Source organism: Gymnodraco acuticeps, unplaced genomic scaffold, assembly GCF_902827175.1.
Source record: "Gymnodraco acuticeps unplaced genomic scaffold, fGymAcu1.1, whole genome shotgun sequence".
Classification (NCBI taxonomy): Eukaryota; Metazoa; Chordata; class Actinopteri; order Perciformes; family Bathydraconidae; genus Gymnodraco; species Gymnodraco acuticeps.
The window spans coordinates 1902434-1909349 of record NW_022990889.1 but is presented as its reverse complement, the minus strand read 5'-3'; the positions used below and the strand labels follow the sequence as shown (position 1 = coordinate 1909349).

Sequence of the window (6916 nt, the reverse complement as noted above, 5' to 3'; positions counted from 1 at the left end):
GTGAACATGATGATATCAGGATGATGACACGTTAGGAGTAAGTGCAGGGGGGAGCTATAGTTTGAAAAGCATTGCTGTGCAGCAACAGGAAAAGGTTTAACAGCAGCAAAGCTATGCTGGGGGGGAATCTAGTTTGTTCAAGCAAAGCCACCTATAGAAATAGTGGTTCAAACAGTTTTGTGAAAATGTAGGTTAAAGTGATACAAAATTATGACATAACAAAATCCCCCAAAATCCCGTACCATTAAATTAAGTGTGCCGACTTGTTCACACATGAACCAAGATAAAATACCCCACTATTCATGGGAAAGTGCAAAGATGGTCAGCTTTGTGTTTGCATAGTATAAGTGTCTGGTGTTGTCTGCTTTATTATTAATGTGTTGGCAGAGCATGCTTTCACATGGGACAGGATGAAAAAGAGGGGGCAGGCTGATCAAAGGGGTTCAATTAAAGCAATAGTCACATTTAGAAAAAGTTCAAAAAATCCTTTCTTTCTAAGGCCCAACATCGTTTTTTATATACAACCTTCAACATATAGTTAAACAACTAATTTAGTTTCATGTAGTTCACTAAACCCTCCATCGCTGAAGTCAACTGATTTCTGTTTTGTTCAGCACTATGTGTCTATAGTCAAATGTAGAAGTGATGTTAATGTTGTCAAAGACTTTGTTGCCTCTTAGAAATGAAGAAAACATCTTCTTAAACTGATGTCTTTTTCGAGACAGATTATAATTAGTTGTGAATAATGTAATCATGACATTTTTATCTTTTATCATTTGGGTGTTATTTAATGTTCACATTATTCTTTCTAACTTATTGTTTAACATGTATAGCTTAATCATTTTTTCACTGTTTTATGCTATTATCATCATTTTCTGGGACAGGACAGAGTCAGCTTGACAAAGCTCAAAGGAGGGAGTGAAAAGTTAATCTCAGGACTGATTTTCCACCAGTGAGAGACAGGACAGCGGCGGAGTTGAGGTGGGACCAGTGACATAAAACCGCTCAGGGACGTGTCCTCAAAGTCAGTCGGCCTGTTGGATGCAGAGGAATGCTTCAAGGACTCTGAGCTCTGACAACCGGAGTGGAGAGCTGGACTGCATTTTGTTTCTGATGATGAAGTGATGCAGCGACCTGCTTCCTCGGAGGACATTTGTGTTCATCAATGCTAAATACGGACAAAAAAATACGTTTTGGATGACCCTTTTGTGTTGGTAACATGAGACTGAGGGAGACTTTTTCAAATCTGTTTTTGTAGGTTTTTCTATAACTTTCACTGAGGTCAGTTTATGTTTTTCATTATGGTTTACCTCAAAATGCTGTTCAGATTATAATGTTGTCGAGCACATCTCCTTATCACTTTTCCAGCCCAGCTATCTATTCAATATTTGTTGGACGGAGAACTGATAAGGGTATGTGTCCGACACTTTCCATCACTGATAACTGGACACAATATGCTGAAAAACAATGTTCATTATATGAACCACTGACTGGGGCCTTAGAACAACCAGTTTAACTTTTTTCTTAAAGAATATTAACTGATCAACTTCATTTGACCATGTATCATTCCTGTGAAACACTTCATACTTCATAAATCTAATATTTCTTATGTACTGAAATGATTGTTTTTTTCTTTTTATTCAAAAAATGTTTAATACTCTGTTTTTTTTTGGGGGGGGGGGGACAGTTAGATTCCAATAACTCAAAACTTTTCTCTTGAATTTGGCATTTGGGAGACTGAGATTTTAGACCCTTCTATAGATGTTGTACACTCTTACTTTGTTTCAATGGTTAATGTGTTACTTAGACAGTGGTCGCTCTGAGCATACAAAGTTATTTTCCATCAGTTTGTATGAAATCAGAAATGTCGAGTGTGTGTGAATGATGGTAACTCTTTGTGTTTTCTTTATTTGACGTGGACGACAGAGCTGCAGCTGCCTCTGTCGACACAAGAGGGTAGAGTTCCTCTACATTTGCAGAGCACATCGACGGTTAGTAGGATACAGCAGGAGAGGATGTTCAGGAAACACCAATGATAGACCTGCAAGCTTCTATAATGATAAACCTGAGAAGGGCAAATGCAATCAATTTAGATTGGAAAGATCTAATCCAATGACCCTTTATCATGTCAAAATGCAAGGTCAGCCAATGTCACCTGAAGTTGCTCCGTGGAACAGGGATTATTAACCTGTGCTTTAAGCATCCTCCGTGCCAAGTGAAGGACCCTCCTGCCTGATTTGTTTGCAAATCTTTGAAGGAACACTCTGCTAGCCATGATGGGCAGGACATAGCTTTTGAATGTCCTAAAAATTGCTTTTTTTATATTAACTTTGTATAACAGATGTGTGCATCTTTGAAAAATAAAACTTGAATGGGGGAGTTTTAAGTACTTTTTGTGATTATGTATCCTGCAAAAATCAACTAAATGGAGTTAAAGATGAAAGTGTAATACACCTTCTAGGAAAACCAAAGCCTCACTTTAATAAAGATGTGCACAAAACAGTGAACTGCTTTGAAGTCTTATTTTTTATTCCGCTATCATCATGCTGCCATTATTTATTGAAGTTTAGAGAAAATTATAACTGTGATTACATTTGTATAACAACCACTGATGCATTTCTTTTATCTTTGACCAAGAGTTTTCCCTCTTATAGTACCTTCAGTTGTTGAGATACCGCCTAATATTTCCAACGATTTGAGTATGGAGAATGTCTGAAGCATTAAAACAAATGAAAGAATGTGTTATAATTTAAAAAGGTGATTCTATCTATAGACGTCAGAGCTGTTATTAACAGTCACAGTCATACATAACGTTCCCTTTAAAAAGAGCCATGGGTAAGATGACGTGAAAAACCATGTTGAAACTGGAACTCTTTGGCTCATGCTTTTCCTATTCTCTGGGTAACTATGGAAACTATGTATTTTAATTAAGAATAAGATTTTGATTGCTGACTCTCTGGACATCTTTTGGTTGATTTTCACACATGCTGTTTACTGATACCAGTGTCTGTCAGAAAAGGTCACACAGAGTTTATTTGTGAAACCGTTCCTCACAGCAAGAAGGACCCTGTCTCAAAGCGTGAGTAAATCAGCGATATTAACAGTTTCTCTAAATAACAGTGCAACGGCCATCTCTGTTTCTGACACCACTGGTTTCTATCCACATGTGCTCTGTGTGTTCTTCGTGGCTGAATGTGCGTGTTTTCTAATGAAATATTGGCCGTTTGATGACATCACGAGGAGAAGTATTGGGAGAGAGGTGTGCTGTGATCTGAGATAGTCAATATATCTAAAGCTCTCTAATTAGACACAAAGACGAAAACCCATCACCATGACGACACAATAAAAAGATAGAGGCGAAGGAGGAAGGGTTGGTGTGCATCTCTGGAAGCAGAAAGGGCACTGCATATCACCATACATTTGGCTGTAATTCTGTGATATGATCTCGGCTTCCTATGTGTTGCTAATTCATTTCGACACAGTCTTCAAATCCGACCACATCGTGACACATGATGTCCTTTTGAAAGGAAATCAAAATATAGAACAGTTAATGAGATATGAGTACGTCCAGGATATTGAAGACATGAAAAATGTCTTGCTCATAATTATTTAAAGAGGGGTGAGATTAAGCACACCTTAAATTGAGTGGGTAGCACATCCCTATCATCTCGAGCTATAACACCATGCGGACCTCCCACTGCAGCTCAGAGCTCCCAACCACCATCTGCTGCCATGTGCTAAGTGTTTACCCATCCACTGTCTCAAATGCCACAGAACCAGCCCTTTCCGACCTGCATCATCCGAACCCCAGCCAACGACAGGGGGCAGGCTGAATGACGGATCCCATTGAAACAATCCCAGGGTGGGTTCAGGACACCGGAGAAGAAGCCCAGCAATTAGTTTTTGGAGAGCAGCACTGTGCATGTTGAGACTGGTTTGTTACCATCTGCTTGGTGCTCAGCAGTTACTAGCTTGACATGCGCAATCTCTTACGTCAGAGTCGTATTAACAGAAGGAATCAATGACCCCGAAGATAGGCTTGCAGGACTGGGACTTAACAATTTCAATTTAGGGTTGATCTAGAATGCCTTTCCTTTACGTATATCTCATGTATATAATGAGATGGACAAACACGAATAGGAATCAACCCATAACTCATTGAATCAGGTGAATAATTTGAAACCCATGTAACTCCTTGTTAAATTCTCTACCTCGTTAAAGTTGTTCCCCTAACTGAGATTTGGAGTGGTCCCCAGCTGCTCTGTGACACTGGGTTTGCATATTTCCCCTCCTTCATATGCCCAAGGATGCTTACAAGACCTGTGAAAGGTGGCTTGAGAGCCGTCTGCAGGTGACATCTTCATGCCTCTACTGTATAGGCATCAGCCTTGACAGGTCGCTGGCAAAGTGCTAATAAGAGATGTGCTGCCATGCATGAGCATATTTTTGCTAAATATTATTTCATATGCCACCAACCAGTAAACCATAACAAGGCATTGTGGAATTTACACCAGAAGATCAGCCACCACCACACAAGCATGCAGAGGAATAACTAAAACAGTTTCAGCTTTTCCTTCAATTGGATTTCTGGTGATCTTTTTAAATAAAAACACTTCTCCAAATTGTGTTTTTTGAACAGTCTAAGTAAGGTCATAGACCAAAGAGCCTCCCATCCAGCATGCATGGCTTTTGCTATTCACCTTATTGACTTTCACAAACCAAAAGCAGGAATATATTGACCTTTACAGTTCAATATGACAGACACAGGACAGGTGAACAAATTGGGTAAGAAAATCCTAATACAGAGAAAAATAAAAGCTTAAATGCTTATTTTTTACATCACACATGTTTCTGCAGTGGGTAACATAAGGAGTAGATATTCCTGCTGAACAGCTGCCAACAAGTAACAAACCTTGGATAACTTAAAACATAATGTCACAGTAGCAAAAATAAAAAAAACATTACTTGAGAGTTCATTCTAATATATATTATTTCAAATGTTGCATAATCCCCATTTATTTAACTTGAACTATACATTTTGAGGGTATTTACCCTTCCCTTATTGATATAAATGGGGGGGGGGGGAATTGTTTAAAAAACATCTCTGTATAATGCATCACAATTCGAGAGCATGAAATCCTCAAAAAGAAACATACAGTTGAATCAACACATTTCTAAAACACCTTCCTCAAAAACTGAGACTCGTACCCTTCACAAAGAAAGGATGTTTTGCTGGACTGTTGTATTAGTATTGTACCGCATTATTACCGCAACCAAAGTTGTTCTGGAAAACTGTCCGACACCTCAGGAGGGGGAAGCAGGGGACCATCCAAGCTGTGTACAGTAAGGATGGGACGTTGTTGACCTCAACTGATGGAGTGTTAGGGCGTTGGAAGGAACACTTTGAGGAACTCCTGAACCCGACAACTCCGCTCTCTATTTTAGAGGCAGAGCTGGAGTATGACGGGGGATCAACACCAATCTCCCGGGGGGAGGTCACTGAGGTTGTCAAACAACTCCACAGTGGCAAAGCCCCGGGGGTGGATGAGATCCGCCCAGAAATGCTGAAGGCTCTGGGTGTTGATGGACTGTCATGGTTGACACATCTCATCAACGTTGCGTGGAAGTCGGAAACGGTACCGAAGGAGTGGCAGACCGGGGTGGTGGTTCCCCTTTTCAAAAAGGGGGATCAGAGGGTGTGTGCCAATTACAGAGGCATCACACTACTCAGCCTCCCCGGGAAAGTTTACTCTAATGTACTCGAAAGGAGGGTCAGGCCGATTGTCGAACCTCAGATTGAGGAGGAACAATGCGGATTCCGTCCTGGTCGTGGAACGACGGATCAGCTTTTTACTCTCGCAAGGATCCTGGAGGGGGCCTGGGAGTACGCTTATCTGGTCTACATGTGTTTTGTAGACTTCGAGAAGCTAGGCGTATGACAGAGTTCCCAGGGAGTTACTGTGGGAGGTGCTGCGGGAGTATGGGGTGAGGGGGTCTCTACTCAGGGCCATCCAATCTCTGTACTCCCAAAGCGAGAGCTGTGTCCGGGTCCGGCAGTAAGTCGGACCCATTTCCGGTGAGGGTTGGCCTCCGCCAGGGCTGCGCTTTGTCACCAATCCTGTTTGTAATATATATGGATCGGATTTTGAGGCGTAGTCGAGGGGGAGGGGGTCTGCAGTTCGGTGCACTAAGGATTGCACCACTGCTTTTTGCAGATGATGTGGTTCTAATGGCTTCATCAGTCTGCGACCTTCAGCACTCGCTGAATCGGTTCGCAACCGAGTGTGAAGCCGTTGGGATGAAGATCAGCACCTCCAAATCTGAGGCCATGGTTCTCAGCAGGAAACCGATGGACTGTCCACTCCAAGTAGGGAATGAGTCTATACCCCAAGTGAAGGAGTTCAAGTATCTCGGGGTCTTGTTCTCGAGTGAGGGAACAATGGAGCGTGAGATGGGCCGGAGAATCGGAGCAGCGGGAGCGGTACTGCAGTCGCTTTACCGCACCGTTGTGAAGAAAAGGGAGCTGAGCCAGAAGGCAAAGCTCTCTGTCTTCCGGGCCATTTTCTTTCCTACCCTCACCTATGGTCATGAAGGATGGGTCATGACCGAAAGAACGAAATCGCGGATACAAGCGGCCGAGATGGGTTTTCTCCGCAGGGTGGCTGGTGTCTCCCTTAGGGATAAGGTGAGAAGTTCGGTCATCAGGGAGGGACTCAGAGTTGAGCCGCTCCTCCTTCGAGTCGAAAGGAGCCAGTTGAGGTGGTTCGGGCACCTAGTTAGGATGCCACCTGGGCGCCTCCCTAGGGAGGTGTTCCAGGCACGTACAGCTGGGAAGAGACCAAGGGGTAGACCTAGGACCAGGTGGAGGGATTATATCTCTTCGCAGGCCTGGGAGCGCCTTGGGATCCCCCAGTCA

At 42.6% G+C, this 6916-nt stretch overlaps 1 protein-coding gene across 1 annotated transcript in view; it reads left to right on the top strand.

Annotated features, from left to right (window-relative positions):
* The first annotated feature begins 2835 nt into the window (after window positions 1–2835).
* Window positions 2836–6916, top strand: part of ankrd34c (ankyrin repeat domain 34C) — a 25874-nt gene continuing 21793 nt past the window's right edge. The window contains exon 1 of the mRNA XM_034233671.1: window positions 2836–2901. The gene's annotated coding sequence lies outside the window, so the exon portion shown is untranslated. The remainder of the gene's footprint in view (window positions 2902–6916) is intronic.